General features: G+C 43.0%; 1 protein-coding gene and 1 long non-coding RNA gene across 3 annotated transcripts in view; one reads left to right on the forward strand and one right to left on the reverse strand.

Annotated features, from left to right (window-relative positions):
- The window catches only part of PDZD2 (PDZ domain containing 2), a 265,174-nt gene that overhangs the window by 208,246 nt on the left and 34,658 nt on the right, over nt 1-22,270 (reverse strand). The window lies entirely within an intron of this gene.
- LOC141169248 (uncharacterized) lies at nt 1,611-21,583 on the forward strand. Its single transcript, XR_012252289.1, has 4 exons — nt 1,611-1,973; nt 8,587-8,716; nt 15,102-15,260; nt 21,257-21,583. It is a non-coding gene; the product is annotated as an uncharacterized lncRNA (long non-coding RNA).

Here is a 22,270-nt window from a genome sequence, read left to right on the forward strand (position 1 = left end):
AGCGGCGAGCAAGAGCAGAACAAGACGAGACCGCCTGGAGCGGTGAGCGAGAGAAGAGCAAGACAAGGCCGCCTGGAGAGGTGAGCAAGAGAGGAGCAGGACGAGACTGCCGAAGCAGCGAGCAAAGGGTCAGAGCAGAGCGAGACTGCCGGAGCAGCGAGCAAAGGGGTCAGAGCAGAGCGAGACTGCCGGAGCAGCGAGCAAAGGGTCAGAGCAGAGCGAGACTGCCGGAGCAGCGAGCAAAGGGTCAGAGCAGAGAGAGACTGCCAGAGCAGCGAGCAAAGGGTCAGAGCAGAGCGAGACTGCCGGAGCAGCGAGCAAAGGGTCAGAGCAGAGCGAGACTGCCGGAGCAGCGAGCAAAGGGTCAGAGCAGAGCGAGACTGCCGGAGCAGCGAGCAAAGGGTCAGAGCAGAGCGAGACTGCCGGAGCAGCGAGCAAAGGGTCAGAGCAGAGCGAGACTGCCGGAGCAGCGAGCAAAGGGTCAGAGCAGAGAGAGACTGCCGGAGCAGCGAGCAAAGGGTCAGAGCAGAGAGAGACTGCCGGAGCAGCGAGCAAAGGGTGAGAGCAGAGCGAGGCTGCCGGAGCAGTGAGCAAAGGGTGAGAGCAGAGCGAGACTGCCGGAGCAGCGAGCAAAGGGTGAGAGCAGAGCGAGACTGCCGGAGCAGCGAGCAAGGCAGAGCAGAGCGGAAACCGCAGGAGCGGTGAGCAAGGCAGAGCAGGCAAGAACCGCCGGAGCGGAGAGCAAGGCAGAGCAGAGGGGACAGGGCTCTGTTCACACGGAACAGACTGGAAGGGAAAGGCAGAACCAGGTACACACAGGATACTTGCAATGAAGTAGCGAGTGGACTCTAACCTCACAAACGGGAGTACAGGGACAAGGAGTAGGAGTTAGGTACGGGATCAGATTCTGCAGGAAAAGGGAAGGTACGGACATAGAGAAAAACAGGTAACAGGCTAGGAGAGTATTCAGACAAGAACAGACACAGCAGCAAGATACAGGAGCGGGTCTAGGTATGCGGCCCCTAGAAGGCGGAACGAAAAGGCTAGGAGCGTGTTCAGACAGGAACAGGCAAGATACAGGAACGGGTCTAGGTATGCGGCCCCTAGAAGGCGGAAAGAACAGGCTAGGAGCGTGTTCAGACAGGAACAGGCAAGAAGATAGTTCAGACAGGACACAGTTCAGACACGGGAACTGATAAAGCAAGGCAGGAAGCATAGACAGGACCTGGCACATCAGTGACAGGAAGCCAACTGACAGAACACAATGCTCAGGCATGGATTCCAGGGAGGAGCTGGGTTAAATACCAGGTGACAGACAGCAATAGGCTGAGGATGCACAAGGGGTGTGCCTGTAGCAGCTACAAGAAGCAGGAAGTGATCGGGCGCCGCCCTTAAGCAGCAGAAACAGAGGCAAGCAGACAGCATGGAGGGAAGCCAGGCTAGCAGACTGGACTGGAGATCAAGTGCGCGCTCTTGCACAGTGGGAGATGGACCACTATGCAAGGACGCCGCCAGGTATGTTACACTGATCTGCAAATAATGAAGAAATTAAAAAAAAACATTTTTCTTGATTTTTTCAGTCTGGAGTCAGAGCCAAGTGCAGAGATCCCGGCACCTCCAGCCTCGGCTGATGTCACTGAAGTCATTAATGGTCGTCTGAGAAAGGTTCTGCTGCTGAATGCACTTTCGCAAATCATCAAGATCTGCTGCTGGCAGCTCTTGTGTAATCATCGACCAATGACGTCCCAGATGTGCTCAATGGAAGACAAGTCCTGAGACACTGCAACCATGGGGGCACGTCTAGGCTACGCAGACTGCTCACAGTAGCACCAGCAACATGTGGCCTGTTGTTGTCGCGTTGAAAAATGGCAGTTTGGAGAGACGTATATTCTACAAAAAAATTCTGAACTCTGTTCTGTAGCGATCACCTCTCAGCAGTCTCATCGCCATCACAGGCAGGATTACAATGAAAGGTGAGACTTCTATTAGAGTTGTTTTGCCAAATCTCTAGTGTTTTCACATCAACCCCAGTACACCATATTAACCAAATGTTGCACAAATAATGATAAATTTTTAAACTTTTCAACTATGGTAGTACACTTCCCAATTTTAGAAAGATCGGGACACATTCGAGATGGACGGCGACAAAATGGAAGTTGTGAAGGACTTCAACCTACTTGGATCAATGATCACTCGAGATGCAGCAACACCACCGGAAATCAATAGGAGAATAGCTATGGGCAAATCAACAAAAAAGTCACTGGACAAGGTCTTCAAATCAAGGAACATTTCACTTGGGAAGAAAACACGACTCGTACATAGTCTGGTCTTTTCTGTAGTAACATACGGATGCGAAACCTGGACCATAAAGAAACAAGACAGAAGAAGAAATGACGCCTTTGAAATGTGGTGCTGGAGAAGGATGATATCAATACCATGGATTGCAAGAAGAAGAAACAAATCAGTTTTGGAACAAATCAAGCCGGACATGTCACTTTAAGCATGGATCACCAAGCTACGACTTGTCTACTTTGGACACATCATACACGAAGAGAGAAATCACTGGAGAAGGACATCATGGTCGGAAGAATAGAAGGAACAAGTCGAAGAGGAAGACCAGGAACCTGATGACTTGATACTATCAAGATAACAGCGGAAAAGACCCTGGTGGACCTATCTAGGCTTGTACAAGATCGATCTTCCTACAGAGAGTTTATCCATCAAGTGGTCACAGCTCGAGATCAAGCCAAAGGTTGTGAAATAAAGTAAAATGAAACCAAATGTGTCAAATGTGACATCTGTGAACACGGTGCGTGATGTATGGAATGACTGAGTGTAACCCATCCAGAACATAACAGATATATAGACCTATATGAGACTGTTGAATTTGTGTCAGGAGACTTACGGCCAGTCCGTACACGGTTGTCTGAATTTGGCCTAAGACTGCTATGACCTGTCTAGGAAACGCGACTTTACGACAAGTATGTTGTTCCTCGCTCCAAAAGATCGAACATACTCATCTTTTGAGAATCATTTTTAAGTTGTGGTTTAAGGACTAAAAAGGTGTAATAAATGGTGGAAAAAAATTGATAAATCTGAATTCTGCAAACGCAGTTATAACAAGGAAATTTTGCTAATTGTAAGAAAATTTTTGGACACAAGCGTAATGATAAATGTCCTCTGTTCATATAGTTTTTTATATGGATTTTTCTGTCTGAAAAATTTACGGCAAAAAAAAAAACTTAAAAAATTTAGACCCCCTAATTCATCAAGGCTGGCGGTTTGTATGAGATTCATAATGAAGCGTGTACTTGAGTAAGATACGGCAGATTTGGCACAACCTTCATCTGCCAAGCGCCACCTCCAGAAATATATGGCAGCCAAAGACCATTGTGGCATAAGTTTTAAAAAAGCTGGTGGAGCTGGACAGGACTCGAATTAAAAACTTTGAGTTGTGCAAAACTTTTTAAACAGTTTTACACTGGAATTCTGGCAACAACTGTTTGATGTTTTTCAGGATCTTTTTTAAGGTTTTTTTTTTTTTTATTGTATGGGGCATTTTTTTTAATAAGGTTTTTGCATATAGGGTAATTTTTTTCAGTAGACAAATTTGGAGATTTTCTTTTTGGCATAAATGCCTCAAGAACTGATGTTGATTCTTTATCTACAGTACATCTAAAAAAACACAGCACCACGTTATATATAGGCATTTTTTTCTAATTGAAATTAATAAGTAGTTTTTTCAAAATGTATTCAGAGTATGTTCACACAAGAGTTTTTTTTAATGTGGATTTTAAAGCAGATTTGCTCCAAAGTCCACATACAAATGGTTCACTCTTTGGATAATCTTCTTATTAATTCTTCCCAAAATTGATACTGAAGTAAAAAAAAAACAAAAGAAAAAAAAATTAAAACTCTTCAAAAAAAGCAACAAACTGCCCCAAAAAGCCTGTAGAACAGAAGAAGGCTGTACTTTTTCAATAGGGGCCATGGCACAGATCCATTAATAGCATTATATTAGTAAGTGGATTAATGAGCTGTTTCCCCCACATTTCTAAAAATAAGCGTCCGACCCCTTTAATAATGGGATCATGGGACAACATCTCTACTCCTACACCAAGTATCCAGGTCAGGGGATTAAAACTGAGTTTTGGTTTAGTAAAAATAAGTGACGCCTTCAGAGATTATTATGTTATTTAGCCGAGAAGGACACGAAGGAACAGAGATTTTGCTGGGTACAAGGACGATTAATGAAATACTTGACGATTTTTCAGAAGTCAGTAAAAAGTTGCTTCTGCTGTAATTACAAGAAGGGTATGCAAGATAGAAAACCAAAAAGACGCGTTATCGGTCGTCATTTTAATTAGCAATATCTAAAGCAACCTAAACAGACAAGTCAGTGCGGCACAGGGAGGCAGTGCATTGCATGGCAGGTAGGATTTCCTGTGGACAGTTTCCAAGGAGCTTTTTACAAAAGTCCCTGTAGGTCTAAGGAACCATGAAGATGTCAGTTCGGATCCTTAATCACGCGGACCAACCCTAATAGGGGGGCATGAATAAGCCCCTAATATGCTCCTCCAAAACTGGCCACTGGCTGTATTCACACATGCTAGAATTGTGTGTGTGTGTGTGGGGGGGGGGGTTCTCTTTTTTTGCAATTTTTCACAAGTCATAAATGCCAAAATTAGTTAACACCTGAAAGATGTGAAAAGTGTAAAACTTATAAGAGTGGTGCACGATGACGAAACATCTGACGCACACGCGGTAGACACATCTCTACTCTTACTTCTGCGCCAATGGTGCACACCAATAATACATTTTATGATTCTTTTAGCCATCACCCCTTTAAAACTATTTACTGAGGTGTAAACAAAGTATAAAACTGATAGCAAATTTGGCGCGAAGTACGAATTCCTATTTTATGGGGCAATTTGAGTCAAATTCTGGTGCATTTTGCTTTGCAAATTGCCCTTCACTACACGGAGATTTTTCATTTTTTCCTCCCCTACTTCCATAACTTTTTATTTTTTCAGTTAACATAGTGGTACGAGAGATTGATTTTTTCGTAGGACAAGTTGTAGTTTTGAATGACACTATTCATTTTTTCATGTGCAGAAAAACTAAAAAAAAAAAAAGGCCAAATGAGGTGAAATTGTGAAAAAGCTGCAGCTGAGCCATTGTTTTTCAGGATTTGTTTTTACGGTATTCAATATGTGGTAAAAAATTACCTGGCAGCATAATTCTCCAGGTCTGTACAATTATGGAGATACCAAACTTGTATAGTTGTTTTGAGATTTCAAGTAATTGAAATAAAATAAAAAAATTTGTAAATATATATATAAAAATTTGTTTGTGTCGCCATTTTCTAAGACCGTAACTTATTTTATTGTTCTGTCGATGGAGTTGTCTGAGCTCATTTTTTTTTGCGAGCTGAGCTGTAGTTTTTATTTATACCATTTTGGGGTATATATGACATGTTGTTAAATTTTTATTGCATTTTTGCAAATTTGGCGTTTTGATTACATTTTTTTTTTCTCGGCATTTAGTGCATCTTTTAAATCATTTTCTATTTTTAAAAAATTGAATGTTTATAGATCCAATGACCACAATTATGTTCATTATTAAGCTATAGGCTGAGCTTCAACGGAGACAGTGATTTATACTATATACTGCAATACTATGACACTGCAGTATATAGTTTAAGAGAATCAAAACAGAAACTTGCTATGTACACAGGGATCACCAGAAAATAACAATACTTTATTAATACCAAAAAAACAAACTTTCTTGCTTCATTATATAGTATAAGTGATCAAATGATCGCAGGTTAGTACCCTAGGGAGACTAAAAAATAAAGTTAAAAAATATACACTGCTCAAAAAAAATAATGGGAACACTAAAATACCTCATCCTAGATACCACTGAATGAGATATTCCGGTTGCAAATCTTTATTCGTTACATAGTGGAACGAATTGGGAACAATAAAACATAAAAATGATCAATGTAAATCAAAAATTAATATCCCATGTAGGTCTGGATTTGGAATGATACTTAAAATTAAAGTGGAAAATCAAATTACAGGCTGATCCAACTTCAGTGGAAATGCCTCAAGACAAGGAAATGATACTCAGCAGTGTGTGTGGCCTCCATGTGCCTGTATGACCTCCCTACAACACCTGGACAGGCGGATGTTCTCCAGAGGGATCTCCGCCTAGACCTGGATTAAAGCATCAGTCAACTCCTGGACAGTCTGTGGTGCAACGTGGCGTTGGTGGATGGAGTGAGACATGATGTCCCAGATGTGCTCAATCAGATTCAGGTCTGGGGAACGGGCGGCCAGTCCATAGCTTCAATGTCTTCATCTTGCAGGAACTGCTGACACACTCCAGCCACATGAGGCCTGGCATTGTTCTGCATTAGGAGGAACCCAGGGCCGACCGCACCAGCATATGGTCTCACATGGGGTCTGAGGATCTCATCTCGGTACCTAATGGCAGTCAGTTTACCTCTGGCTAGCACATGGAGGACTGTGCAGCCCTTCAAATAAATGCCACCCCACACCATTACTGACCCACTGCCAAACCGGTCATGCTGAAGGATGTTGCAGGCAGCAGATCGCTCTCCACGGCGTCTCCAGACTCTGTCACATCTGTCACATGTGCTCAGTGTGAACCTTCTCTCATCCATGAAGAGCACAGGACGCCAATGTCGAATCTGCCAATCTTAGTGTTCTCTGGCAAATGCCAATTGCCCTGCATGGTATTGGACTGTAAGCACAACACCCACTTGTGGACGTCAGGCCCTCATACCACCCTCATGGAGTCGGTTTCTGACAGTTTGAGCAGACACATGGATGTTCGTGGCCTGCTGGAGGTCATTTTGCAGTGCTCTGGCGCAGCTCCTCCGGTTCCTCCTTGCACAAAGGAGGATGTAGTGGTCCTGATGCTGGGTTGTTGCCCTCCTACGGCCCCCTCCATGTCACCTGGTGTACTGGCCTGTCTCCTGGTATCTGCTCCATGCTCTGGATAAAGCTACCCCCTTCTTTCCACAGCTCTCATTGATGTGCCATCCTGGATGAGCTGCACTACCTGAGCAACTTCTGTGGGTTGTAGACACCGCCTCATGCTACTGTACCTCTAGGGGTGAGAGCAATGACAAAATGCAAAAGTGACCAAAACAACAGCCAGACAGTATGAGAACAGAGAAATGGTCTGCAGTCACCACCTGCAGAACCACTCCTTTATTTAGATACCCCCTATCTTGCTAATTGCTGATCATTTCTACCGCTTGTCTCTTCCATTTGCACAACAGCCGGAGAAATTGATTCACAATCAGTGTTGCTTCATAACTGGAAGGACTGATTTCACCGAAGTGTGATAGACTTGGAGTTACATTGTGCTATTTAAGTGTTCCCTTCATTTTCTTGAGTGGTGTATATAAACGTATAAAATCACCCCCTTTTCCCAGTTTTAAACTAAAGAAATAATCTTAATAATGAACAGACAGAAACGATTTATATATTTCCCATAATAATGTAATGAGAGACAAAAAAAGGATTTAAAAAAAGGAAATTACTGAAGGAACGGCTGGGATTTTATTTTGTTTTAAATTTTTGTGTATTTTCTGCCTTTAAAGTAAAAATTTGTAAAGAAATAGAAATGTTTAATACAACCGACATAGCAGAGGGACAAAAATCTACCGCAGAACATCATTCAGCCGACCAGGATTATTAGGACCGTTGACCACATCAAAGCGAGAGAAAAAAAAATACGGTCAGAACTGGAAAATTACAGATCTAAACGAATTTCCGAAAGTACATGAACTGGATCAAAACCAACGTTCCCAGATGGAGAAGAGAAATTGCTTATTTCATTGGACATAATTTAAGTCTCTTTATGTACGGTAACTTGTGGAATGGAGAAAAGTTCACTTCTAATTTCCTTTGTGACATGAATAGAATTAAAAAAAAAAAAAAAAAACTCATTACTCCGGAGGTCCCGCCACGTAAAGCCAATAAGAAATTATTCTTCGATCAGGACCGTTTTTAACCCCTTCCTGACCAGGCGATGTTTTTGTCTTTGCACTTTCGTTTTTTTCCTACAAAAGGCTTGTATTTTTGCAGGACGAGTGTATTTTTGAATGACACTAGTCATTTTAGCACATAATGTACTCAAAAAACTAAATACTAAACTTAAAAGTTTTTTTTTTTTAACTATATTTTAGACATTAAAAACAATTCAAAACTTTGCAAAAAAGAATGTTAAAACTTTAATATTTTTTAGGCCATAGAGTTGGGTGAGGGCTTGATTTTTTTTTTTTTGCGCACCAAGATGAAATTTTCAGTGGCATCGTTTTGGAGGTACATACCACATTGTAATCTCTTTTTGTTGCATTTTGGGGTGGCTAGAAATTATGGCTTTTTATTTTCAGCGTTTAATGTATGATTTAAATAATTTTATATTTTGATGGACAGGACTAATACAGACACAATGAAATCAAATATGTTCACTTTTTAATTTCTTTTTTTTTTTGTACTGTATTTTTTTATTTACTTTTTTTATCTTTTTTTTTTCTTTTTCCTCTAGTTTTTAAGTTCCCTTTACAGGACTTGAATCTGCAATTGCTGGCTGTACATACTGCAATAATTTAAAGCCCAGCCAAAAGGACCAAGATGGCAGCGAGAGAAGCCTTAAAGTTTCCCCCAAGACTACAAAGGTAAACCATTGGCATCCCACAAGGGCATCGCAGGTGAACCAACGGTAGCTGATGCACACGCCATGCACCGGGCTGATGGGAGCTGATGCAACCCAACCATTTGAGTGTCGCTGTCAGTGACTGATAGCAGCATGTAAATAGTTAAACAGCAGCAATCGGAGCTAGACCAGGTCGTTGCTGTTACAGGTAGATGCCGGCTGCATACACCCCATATATTTACATACTATGGTCGCAAAGGGATTAATTTTAACTACCTATATCAAAAACTATATCTATATTGTCAATGTGTAACATGATCGGCAGGGATTAGCTGACAGAGTAACGTGTTATATATGAAGGTGAACTTTATGACCCTTAAAGAAGTCCACTACTTTATTCCCCCCCCCCCCCCAATGTATCCCCCCGGGGCCCCCAAGACTACTTGTACATACCTTCTGTTGCTGATAATGCCTGTGAGCGGCGCTATCGGTGGCCGCTCACAGGCATCACGTGCCACTCACAGGCATCACGTGACCCCGCGGTGACTGCTGGGTTGTGGGCTGGGTTACCCCCCGCGTCACACCCAGCATTCAAAGCACGTTTCCCAATGAATGGGGAGAGGCAGAGCGAGCGGTGGATGCCGGGTGTGACGCGGGGGGGTAACCCCGCCCACAGCCTGGCATCCACCGTGGAACCAGGAAGATAGTGACCCCCGGCCGGGGGTCACGTGATGCCTGTGAGCGGCCAGTGATAGCGCCGCTCACAGGCATTATGTGCAACAAAAGGTAATTACAAGAAGTCTTAGGGGCCCCAGGGGGGATGCATGAGGGGTGGGGGAATATAAAGTAGTGGACAACCCCTTTAATGCAGGTGATGACCATTTACATATCCTTTAGGGATAGACTACTTTTACTGAAGTACTTCTCGGATACTATTAGTTATGCCGTATATGTGTTATGTTGCACTCTATAATAGTTTTGTTTTGCACATCAGCTGGATGACGGGTCACAGTGCAATGTGGTGCTGTTACGTGTGTGGTGCTGAACCTGCACAGAGGAAGGAGAGTGTCATGATACTGTTGTCTGATAACCCAGGACCAGGGGCTCCTACCCTGTCCCTAAAGCTAGGGACACCTTAGCTATCCTTGCTCCCAGGTTACTTCTGATGGTGAAGATGCTGGGGCCACGTACCTTGCTGTAATCCTGAATCAGTCCCCTCCCCAACCCAGAGAAGTGGGGAGGAATAGTGTGTGCAAATACACAAGCCAGACAAACAAGGAAAGGACGTACAGGGATGAATGAAAATACAGAACATACAAAATGTGCACTCACAGACAACAGCGGGAAACACTGAAGGGATTAGGAAGGTAAACAAAAATAGTAGAGGAAGGGACTATGCACACAACCAAAACACCAAGCAACAGTCACAGAACAACTCTCCTTAAACACCTCTACCAAACAGCGAATCCGCCACTTCACACCAGGCTGTACAAGAATTAATACTGGCAATCCAGATTGCCAGAGCAGAGACTATAGTAGAAAGGAGTCGCTGATACTGCACAGCTGAGAACTTCCAAGAAGGAAGTGTGGTATGGCGACAAGCTCGGCTGTATGCGGAGGTAAACACAGGATACTGTCTTTTTAAATTTTGGGTTAGTTTATTCAGCAGGCATAAACTACCCGGTAGTCCATAAAGAAAAAACACAGCCCATTCAGCTTAAGAGACAAAACAAAATACAAAACTTGTAGCACAGTCTGTGTCTCGGCCAAGGTCTGGCCACTCAGGATTAGGCACAGCACGTGCTATCTCCAATCTGGAGCATGTTTTCCCAGGTACTGAACACACCTGAGTGTCAGGGCTGGCTATTTAAAGCCCAGACACTCCCTGGATTGGAGATAGGGTGGATGACATTTCGCCCTGCACTTCGTCATTCACTAGAAAACATTCCCTTGTAAACAAAAGTGGTCCTGTTAACTCTCTCTGCACCTAATGTACAGGAGAAAAGTCCATGTTTTCACATCACTGAGGCTAAGAGTCTCAATGAAACATATCTCCCTTCCGACACACTACCAGTGACTTTGTCACAGAAGCTACAGAGACTCAAAGCTGAGCAGTTTTACTCCTACACTGCTGAAAGAAACTCGCACCATTTAATAAGAGGGAGAAGTGCCTCTATTCAATGCAGAAATACATGAACTCAGACGCTGTGGTCTTCAGGCTCCTCTCTGTCACAGTAAACCCGTGACAAAGTCTTTGCGTTGAGATATGCAGGGGTGGTCTGGAGGATTGGCTATGCCGACGAGGAGCCTGGTGCTGGCTGAGGGCAGACCCTGCTGATTCTGATGTGCGATATCACCACACTGTCTGCAGAGGGCAGATAAGGGCCCATAAAAGGAGAAGGTTTGGAGCCAATCTGGCAATAGTAGACACCATGTTAGGTAAAAGAAATGAGTCACTAGTGGGACCAAGCGTGTCCCTTTACAGGAAATTGAAGCTTATAGTTTTGGCGAACCAGAAGACAGGAGATATGGACACTTGTAGAAATGAGGACAGTGGTCTGATAAAAACGGTGAGCGAGCCTTGGAGAGGGAAGCAGTACAGCTGCTTTACCAAGCAGGATCCAGAGCACTCGTCAGAACCCTGAGGCTGAGTTCACACGATGAGGTTTTAATGCGTTTCCGCTGCGGAAATGCATTAAAACCGCTTGGTAATAGGATTGATAATCCGCATGTGCTGTGCACATGATGCGGAAATTTCCGCTGCGGATTATCATTGCAGCACAACCAATTCAGGCGCGATTTCGCGGCGAAATCGCGCCCATTGACTTGCATTGAATTGCAGCAAACCCGCAGGTAGAATATCTATACATGCAGATTTGCTGCGTTTCAATGTAAAACAATAGGTGCAAAATCGCACCCGAATCGCGCCGCGTCTGGTACCCGGGTTGGGAGAGGAGACTGCTTCTCCTCTCATCCGACCGCTGCTCTGGCTGATAACAGCAAGAGCAGCGTGGATGGGAGAAGCAGCAGCCTGCTCTTACCAGCCCGCGTGCCAGCGCTAGTACAAAAAAAAAAGAATAAAAAAGTGAATATTAAAAAAAAAACTTTCATACTCACCTGTCCGGCAGCCCCCGGTGTCCTCCTCGGCGATGCTTCCTCTTCGGCGGCTCGCGCTACACTGCAGGGCGCGGGCTCGCAGCTGATCGGCTTCAGTGCTGTATTCTACAGCTGTGACATTAGTGATTTCTGATGTCACAGCTGTAGAAATGATCCGGATCGTCGTGGGACAGTCGTGATCGCGGACTGCGTCGTTGACGGCGGACAGGTGAGTAATATTGTTGTTTGTTTTTTCACGCTTTTTTTTTCAGATCGAGGGCTTTGCCAAGGCGGGTAATAAAAAAAAATTGTAGAACAGTGTGTGTTTTTTATTTTATTAAAATACTTTATTCTGGCCGTGTCTTTTACTGAAAAAGCGGCAACCATTTTACCACGCGGTTAGTAATTGGGGTGTCTTAGAGACGCCCTCCATTACTAACCTGGGCTTTACGTCAGCTGCCAATACAAGGCTGGTGTGAACCCCAACCCCATTACCCCCTGCCACCACTACAGGGCAGTGTGGAAGAACGAGGCTAAGCGCCAGATTTGGCGCATCTTATGCGCCATTTCTGGGATTGCTGAGGGGTGATATTAATAGCTGGGGAGGGGGCTAGTATCCATGGCCCCTTTCCTGGCTATTAATATCAGCCCGCAGCTGTCTAGTTTAGCCTTTGCTGGCTAGATTTTATAGGGGGACCCCACGTCAATTTGTTTTCTAGGGTCCCCCTGTAATCTAGCCAGTAAAGGCTAAACTAGACAGCTGTGGGCTGATATTAATAGCCAGGGAACATTTTTGGCTAACGGCCGGGCCGTTCCACGGCCAGTAATATCAGCCCCCAGCGGTCGGCTTTCCCTCTGCTGGTTATAAAAATGACGAGGGAGCCCATGCAATTTTTTATTTTTTTATTTTTTTTATTTTAGGCTTTGTGCCCATAATTCAGACGTAGCAGCGCTTTGGACGCAAATTTTTGCTGCATCCAAAATGTTGCAATCTATTGAACGCAGGTAAATCCACATGTGTTCATTGAAGGATCACCAAGCTACGTTTGGGCACATCATACGAAGAGAGCAATGACTGGAGAAGGACATCATGGTCGGAAGAATAGAAGGAACAAAGAGAAGATGTAGACCAGCAACCCAATGGCTTGATACAATCAAGAAAATGGCGGAGAAGACCCTGATGGACCTATCTAGACTTGCATAAGATCGATCTTCCTACAGAGCGTTCATCCATCAAGTCGCCATGGCTCGAGATTAAGCTGAAGACCGTTAAATAAAATAAATAATAAAATCTTTAAGAAACGCCAATAATATCAAATTTGTGGAGATCTCATGGCATCCCTGCTAGTTGCCTGTTTGAAGGAGTCGGGGTGCTATACCCAGCACCGGTAGAAGGAGCAATGTGCATCGCTCAAGTTAAAAAAATGTAGTTAGGTAGCCAGTCATCAGATCTCCGAGCCATCAGCGGCATGAACCAGACGCTGGCCATGTTAGTGGTGCCGTGTATGTTTTACTTTTATGCTGTCTTATTTCAGAGAGTACATACTGTGAACAGCTGGTCTGGGACTATGTGTCTTAGATGACTAGTCCATAGGGTAGTCCCCAGCAGTTTCCCTCCGCCCTGCTGCCATGACTGACAGGCTTCTCCTTATGCACATTCATAAGGACAGAAGTAGTACTTCGGGACTGCCCGCGGACTAGTCATCCGAGACACATAGCCCCTGGCTGACTATTCAAAGTACGTTTTCTCTGTAATGCTGCATATCCGCGATTGTAACGCAGGCAGGTCTGATTCATGTTGCCCGTGAATCTCGCAGCAGGATTCTGTTGACCGGTTCTCTTTACTTAGTAAGTTATGCAATGTACTAATAAAAATCAGGTCTGAAAGGTACCCCAAATTAATACACGACAAGTCGACTAGAATGCCCAGGAGGCTCCCGGTAGTCAGAAAAAAAACTGTTTTTCTGGGAATTTGGCAAATCTCCCGGAATAAGGGCAGTATAGAAGAGCATGCAACTGATTGGCTTCGTCCTCCAGCACTTTGCTTTAGTTCTTAGGTCAGCCAGACGTCTGGAGCACAATGTGTCAGTCAGAAAGAGTGATAACGTCACGTCATCACATCCCCCATGCTAGCAGGAGGATAGAAGTCATCCTCCAGTCTGTGCTGGGCAGAGGCTGAAGGGAGAAGGATGACAAGCTGAAGCTTTTGTTTTCTAAATGGCGCAAAGGGAGCAAAGAAGGGTATTCCGTGGGAGACACAAATGGGGAACATTACTATGTGAGAGCACAAAGAGCATTATTATTTGGAGGCACAGACGGGGCACCATTACAATGTGGAGGCACAGAAGATGCAATATTACCATGTGGAGCCACAGAAGGGGCACTATTACCATGTGGAGCCACAGAAGGGGCACTATTACCATGTGGAGCCACAAAGGGGGCAACATTACCATGTGGAGGCCCAGAAGAGACAATATTACAGGCAATATTACCATGTGGAGGCCCAGAAGATGTAATATTACCATGTGGAGGCCCAGAAGATGCAATATTACCATGTGGAAGCCCAGAAGAGGCAATATTACCATGTGGAGGCCCAGAAGAGGCAATATTACCATGTGGAGCCAAAGAAGGGGCCATATTACCATGTGGAGGCACAGAAGGGGCACTATTACCATGTGGAGGCACAGAAGGGGCACTATTACCATGTGGAGGCACAGAAGGGGCACTATTACCATGTGGAGGCACAGAAGGGGCACTATTACCATGTGGAGGCACAGAAGGGGCACTATTACCATGTGGAGGCACAGAAGGGGCACTATTACCATGTGGGGGTTCTCTTCTGTTTTGTCCAATACAAGACATCATTTCCGTCACTGGCATATTACTGGAGCTGCTGACAAAGGTTCTGAAGTGAGCGTCAGCCATCCCCCTTCACACACAGTTCTGGCCAGGAGCCACCACAGGAAATGATGTCCTGAGTTAGACATAAACCGGAAGAGAACCTGCATCCAAGCTGAAGAACAGGCGCCTTTCAGATGTCAATTATGTTATGATGTCAAGATGGATAACTTGCTAATTTAAGCAGATCTAACTACTATTTTTTATTTTTTTTTTCGCTGGAAAACCCCTTTAAGACCACTTGTTCATAGACGACATTTTCTCATTGTTTTGTCGCTGCATTAAAAGCTTTCTAACAAATTTCCAGATTTGTTCTCTATTATGGCAGAGAATTCTTCTTGTGTGGTTTTTCTGTTGTTTTATCCTAACAAACGGTAAATACAGTGCATATTCACTAAGGATTTTCTGCGCAGATTTAAGAAAAAAACAGCAGCGTAATACAGCACCAGCGAAACAGATGACACAAGAAAAAAAAAATCTCATCTACACCAGGAAAATATTTTCTGTGCACTTCTCCAGGACTTCTCTCGTGCTGCGCCAGATTCTGGAATGCACTACCCCAGACAATCAAGGTAATTTCCAGCATCCACAGTTTTCTCCCCAATTCAAGTATTCCCTATTTTTCCTTCCTACATTCTCCTTGGAAACTAATCCTTCCATCATCTGTTCCCACATCCTTCAAGCACTCAGTAGCACTTTAGTTTAAAGCCCCCATTTATTACCACTTTTTACTTTTTGTGTCCCCCATATTTCCTAATAGATTGTAAGCTCCTCTTGGTATGTGTTGGTGCTATAGAAATATAATTATGATTAATTCTATAGAGATGTGATACAGTACTAGTCCATACAATCACCCACCGGCCTGGCTCTGCCCCCGGGCACATGTCGCATGTTTCACCAGTGAATCATAAAATCCTGTAAAAACATTAGTATTGGATTGGGCTGTATGATATGTAGTGGATTTTTCATGAGCTCATTCTTCTGCTCGCTCACTTGTGTGTGCACAATTATTCCATCCGGAAACACTTTTTCCAACAAAGTGAATACGTTTTGCGGGATTTGGCCAAGTAGAGATTATATAGGCAATTAGTTTAATTGCTTGCAGAAGTGATATTGAGGGAAAAAAAAGGCCTGGTTGTGCAATAATATGGGAGCAGGGGAGGTATTGCTGTAAAGGGGGTGTCTGAGATTTTAAAAAAAAAATCATAAAAAAAAAACTTTTTCTAATGTAACAGCACCACACTTGTCCGATGGTTGTATGTGGTATTGCAGCTTAGGTGCATTCACTTAAATATCGTTACAGTGCAAAACCAAAAAAAAAAAGGTGTCAATCTCTCCAGGAAATAAAAAAGGCAAAAAAAGGACAGCTCGGGATATTACAGATTAGGCAATTAAGATATCCACTACTCTTACTGTCCAGGTTATCTATATGGGGATAGTATTTCTGATTGATCATTGATTATTGCAGTACTAACTCAGACCACACTGGGTTTTTAGTATATACTGTACATCTCACATTTACTGAGGGATTATCCCTGAATTTTTACAATGTCCCGTGATTATTTTTTGTTCTGATGACTAGATGAAGTTTTGAACATCATCCATTGTATTGGACTATTGTTGGAACCCCGTATTGAGTATTTTCTTGAACCTGTAGTTCACTTCTCCATAAATAAAATATATTTAAAATGGTTTTATATCTTAATATTCTTCAATAAGAATATTATATTTATAACTGACTTGGTCACATCTGCTTCCTTTTGTTTTGAGGACGAGCACGCCCAGGGGTAGAGGACGAGCACGCCCAGGGGTAGAGGACGAGCACGCCCAGGGGTAGAGGACGAGCACGCCCAGGGGTAGAGGACGAGCACGCCCAGGGGTAGAGGACGAGCACGCCCAGGGGTAGAGGACGAGCACGCCCAGGGGTAGAGGACGAGCACGCCCAGGGGTAGAGGACGAGCACGCCCAGGGGTAGAGGACGAGCACGCCCAGGGGTAGAGGACGAGCACGCTCAGGGGTAGGGGACGAGCACGTCCAGGGGTAGAGGACGAGCACGCCCAGGGGTAGCATCCAGCAAAGGGTTGCAGAGCCCTGATCTCGGGATCACTGTGAGTACCAGAGGTCAGTGTTACAGAGATAAACTAGCTATCCTCTGTCCAATGGATAGTTGATAACTTTATATTGGGGGAGATAACCCTTCAAGGCACTTTATGACTTACATGTGCCTCATGGTAAAATACAAGCTGTTTATGGGCAACGAGAGGGAACTTGGTTGTTAATAAAGTCCTGTGATTACTGCAGTATCAGCACTGATGCAGACAGTCTCTTGTTATGACAGAGTAGAAAATATGGGGTAGGGAAACAAATGTAAAGTAAGATAGCAAGCTCCTAGTGACTGGGCCGCAGCTCCACTGGATCTGTCAGGATAATACATGGCAGGTATATTGCTGAAATTACTAGAACTGAAATTCTTTTCTGTTCATCTGTATGGGGTTATTTCTGCAGCAAAGCACCTGATATTCTGAAAAAAATAATTTACATTAAATGAGAAACTTTTGAAACTAACATTCCGTTACTTACCCTTTCGGTATGTGTATACGTCTTTTTCAGACAGATTCCGCCAGGAAGCCCCCTGAAAACCTCCAGAAAAAAAAAAAATGAACATAATGCACAGCAATGTAAAAACGGCACTGCTGTGCACATGTTCAGTCTTTAGTTACTTCTTTTAGCTTTATAGCTTTGAATCAAACGGGGATTACTGATCAATGCCAAACGTTAAAAAAGTTCTAAGTAAAATAAAGAGGTTTTCAAAACACAAGAATGACTCAGTTGCCAAAATAGCATCAGAGATCAATTTAATTCAGTTGTTAAGTACATGGACAGAAGGGCCGGCTATTATCAGGCGCTGTGCGAGTGCAGCTGCCGAGACGTTTCATCGCTTTGTGCAATGTGATAGAGAGCAGCAATTAGTGGCCACTCGACACTTCAAAGCGGCTTTAGACACCAGGACTCCGGGCTGCGAGACGACAGCGCTGCGGAGCGCCATCCTTATCATACAGCCCAGGCCTCGACTGGAGCCGCAAAAACTCAAAGGGCGGATCACAGCCATCGCCGGACTTCAGACGCCTTTCTTTTTTATCTAATAGTAAAGGTCTATTCTGATAAATATGGAAATTCTAGTTAAATCGACTAATTTTAGGAACGTCCTCCATTAGCCACTTTTTGAAGTTCATCTTAGGCTTTGTTCACACTCAGTTTTTTGAAGCGTTTTAAACTATGTTCACACGTGGAGTTTTTGCAACCCTTTTTCTGTACCAATAAAAGCTATGAGATTTCAGAAATCTCAGGCACAAGGAACTTTTTTTCTTCCTGATCGAATTTGAGCATTGCAGCGTTTTTTTGAAAATCTGCAGCATGTCACTTCTTGCAGCGTTTTTTACCCATTGAAAGTAATGAGAAACTTCTGAAACATTAGTGCTGCGTTATTCGCAGCGTTTTTGATGAATATAACTAACTTTATCAACCTACATTGTAGACAAATCATACATGTAATCTGCACCAAAACTCAACAAATAGCTGCATTTTATACGCATTTTTACTGCGGAAAGGTTTTGGCTCCGGAAAAAAAAATGATGCAAAAATACCACGTGTGAACATAACCAATTATGGAACAGAAATGGTCAAAAATCCTCCAAGAAAACGGCTTCGAGAACTGGAAAGCTTTTTTTGTCTCCTGAAGAGGTGTTGAAAAATGCCCATAAAGCCCATGTCACTGAAGTGACTCCTCATAAAATTTGCTCCAAACTAGGCACTGTCCAATTAAAAGGCAGTAAAAAAAAAAAAAAAAAAGTTTTAGTAATAATAAAAAAAGAAAAAACTCTTCCAAAACTCTTAAAAACTGCTTTAGGAAACGCTTTCAGAAAAGAAAAACTCTTCCAAAAAAATAGCGTTTTATTAAAGCCGTTTCTACTTGAAAATTTGTTTTTGAGCTCCTCCAAAAAAAAAAATCACAAGACTGCAGGTGTTTGGGAAAGCGGCTGACAACTTTTAGAGGAATTGCAGTCGCTGTATTGGTTGTCGCTTAGCTATAGATATATCTTGGGAACATCAGAATAAACTAAAAACCAGAGAATAACTTGGATATTTAATTGCTGGAGATATTTTTTATTTTAGAGGGAAATGCTGAATTTTGCTCAGCACCCGTGCGGTCACATCCAATGATTCGGGCAGGGGCTACACGCTCTCTCCGGTCCTTTTGTTCATAATTATACCCTAATCAAAGAGCGCATTTCCTCAAGTAGCCTTCACTTCCACTTATTTCCTTTCATTTGTTACCCAAACATTCCACATTATAGAGGAGATCACAGGGAATGAGAACACTTATTAACCCCTTGTGGAACCGAAAATGTTCCTTGAAAGTTTAACTTCACTGTCAGAAAACTTTCAGAAAACTTTTCAAATATCAGAGATGTTTTGATTGGCGGCATTTTGAGCGCCGAGACCCCAGCTAATCGATAACATAAAAGGACGGCTGCTCACTTCCAGGCTAAAAAAAAAGGTTTACAGGGAGAAATTATGATAAGAGGAATTTTTTTGGGGAGTTATGGCTGCATTGTTGTTACACGCGCCAATGTTAAAAGTACAATGTTGGAGCATCTTTACAGTCACGGGCGCATTTTGTTGCAGCAACTTTTTTTTTTACCACGGTTTTGAAAAATTGCGCCAAAAATCATACGGATTTTATCTCGATCACGGTTTAAAAAATAAATGGAAAAAAAAAGCTGCAAAATGTGAATGTCGCTTAAGTATTTTTCTACAGCTTTTACGCAGGGTTTTAGCACCACAACCACATATTTATATAACTACATAAAATAGCAGCATAGAAAAAAAGTGCATTTTGTTAAAAAAATATACATACTTTCACTTTATGAAGCACGGACTGGCACTGTAGGGGGGTCTCAGAGGTCACATATTATTCTCCCCCCCCCTCATTGGGCATCCGAGGCCAAGAATTAACCACATCACACAGTGAGACATCAACGCTTTGCTTGATTTTAGAGAACGGCTGCTTTTACCGGCCAGACTACATGTGGGGGGGGTCGTCACACCAACATGAGGGGATGACAGAGACGTACAATTCCCAAAAAACAGCCAAGATTATGTTCAAAGTTGTGTGTAATTAGGTGCAACATGAGCTCATGAGATGTCAGCTTCATCTCTGAACTAAACCCAAATGATTCAACCGTAGAGAACGGAGAGATACTGCAGGAGGGTTGGTTCTGTTACAGTTATCAGATGTTCTCTTTCTAGCAGAGCTGCACTATGATTGCTGCAGGGGAGGATCTTTAAATCTGAAAAATAATTAAAGCTGGCTATAGGGTATACGTGCAGTCTTACGCTTTAGCATATTTATTGAGGAAAGGGAAATGTGGCCGATCTAAAGGAAATATATCAGACAATCATCTATTGTTTAAATCAGCTTTTTATGTATTTTTTTACATATTCCAATTTAGATTAAAAATAAAAAAATAGAAGTCTTGCAAATTTCACACTGGCCACTGGGGATTATTTAGACTATGTTGTTTCAGGAAACAACACATGTACATTAGAAACAATAGACGGACCCTGACCCGATCTTTTGTATTAAAGTGTCTAATGAGCGCATGCAAAGGGAAGGGAGGAGGAAAAGGGTCAACCGTGACATTGCCTATTGGGATTGGTGGATCCTGTATTATCAGCTGTATATAGAGGTGTGGTAATCCTGACTCTGATGATAAGGAGCCTGCTGGAAACTCTTCCTGAAAGGAAAGGAAATATGAAACTAAGAAAGCCCCAGTGGAAGGAGTAAAAATTGAAAGATTAATAATTATGTTTTTTTTTTAATTAAGACTGTAATATGGAAAAAGGTGAGCGCTGCACGCTAACTCAGACTCCGGCAGTCTTATTGAGAATGAACAGAGCTCTCTTCCGTCTGAACATTTCAGAACTCTGTTCATGAGATCGGTGGGGGTCCCCACAGTCCATCAAAGTTTTTTCTTTTTTATAATAATAAAAAAAAAACCTTCTACTTTCTTTCTCGAAACCTCCCCACTTTTGTCCTTGGGGTGGATTTTAATCCTTGCCTCCTCTGAAATAAACGAAATAAAATTGCAATACCAGAAGCAATCCACACACCAGGGTGGCGCTATAACTGGGAAAAAAAAAATCCACCTATACTGAATGCAGGGTCCCTGAGTGCCCCCTCCACATTCCCCTTCAGGAACTTTTTTGACCCCCCATTTTAAATCCATAGACATTAATACGGAGTCGGCCCCTCTGCAGATATAATGGCTGCTGCTCTTCTGGGAAGGATTTGTACAAGATTTTGGATTTGTCTGTGGGACTTTTTGCCCCTTCATCCAGAAGAACCATTTAGGAGGTCAGACCCTGATGTTATTAAATAGAATTTCCAATATTTAATAATTTCCCTATAGGAATACATGCAGAATTTCCCATGTCCACGATGCGGCATGACGCGCGTCGGTTATACACCTACTGTAGTTAATTCCTTTTTATGTTTTACACACAGGAAATCTGTCCAACTGCCAAGGAGCCGTCAGGAAACTGATTGAGAATGATAAAGTATTTCAGGCTTCGATGGTTTAACTTATAATGAGCAAAATCCCAGCTCCGAGCTCCAGTTTCAACCCTCGGCGGCTTCAGCAGGAAGGAGCGTTACCTTATTAATAACCGCGGAGGATGAAATATAGAGATGGGGGGGAAACTGATGTGAAAAGGCCAAGAACGACGTTATCTCAGATGTAGAACCATTAATATTTCTACAACTATCCGAGTCTGATAAATCACACAACATGTATCACGATAATGCCGAAAGAATAACAATCCGCAGACGGGAACTGGAGGAAAACATTTATTTTTGGCGCTGGAAAGCGGTAGTCCCTGATTTATACCACCTATTGAACCATATAAACATCAAAAACAAGGAGGGTTCACCCCATTCAGGGCGCCCCTTTAGGAGTCAGCGCAGAGATTTACACTCTGAATGACCGTCATGTAATACTACATCTCCCCTGCAGGAGCGCTACAGGGGAATACATCAGGCGATGGCCGATCCTCCCTTCTAATTTGGCTCACATTTTAGACAATCTCTTTAAAAGTGAAGTTTCATCAAGCTATAACCTATTGTTTAAATCAGATTTTTTTTGTGTGAAATGTACTTAACATTTTTGTCAATGTTATTTTTTCCCCAAATGATAATCTGTATTAAAAATTAAAAAAAATAGAAATCTTGCAATTTTTATACTGGATACTGGAGCTTTTCTAGACTCTAACTTACTGTTGTTTAAGGAAACAACACATGTACATAGCCACAACACAGACTATCTTTTGTATTAAAGCATCTAGCGAACATGTGCAAAGGGAAGGGGAGCAGGGTCGACTGTGACATCGCATATTGTGATTGGTGGATCCTGTGTTATCATCTGTGTATAGAGGTGTTACCTGTCCTCGTAATCCTGTCTCTGATGACAAGGAGCGTGATGAAAACTGTTCCTGAAAAGACAGGAAATATATACAGAAGTCT

This window comes from Phyllobates terribilis, unplaced genomic scaffold (genome assembly GCF_046119375.1).
Source record: "Phyllobates terribilis strain yellow unplaced genomic scaffold, ASM4611937v1 Scaffold_1__5_contigs__length_1240528914, whole genome shotgun sequence".
NCBI classification, from domain to species: domain Eukaryota; kingdom Metazoa; phylum Chordata; class Amphibia; order Anura; family Dendrobatidae; genus Phyllobates; species Phyllobates terribilis.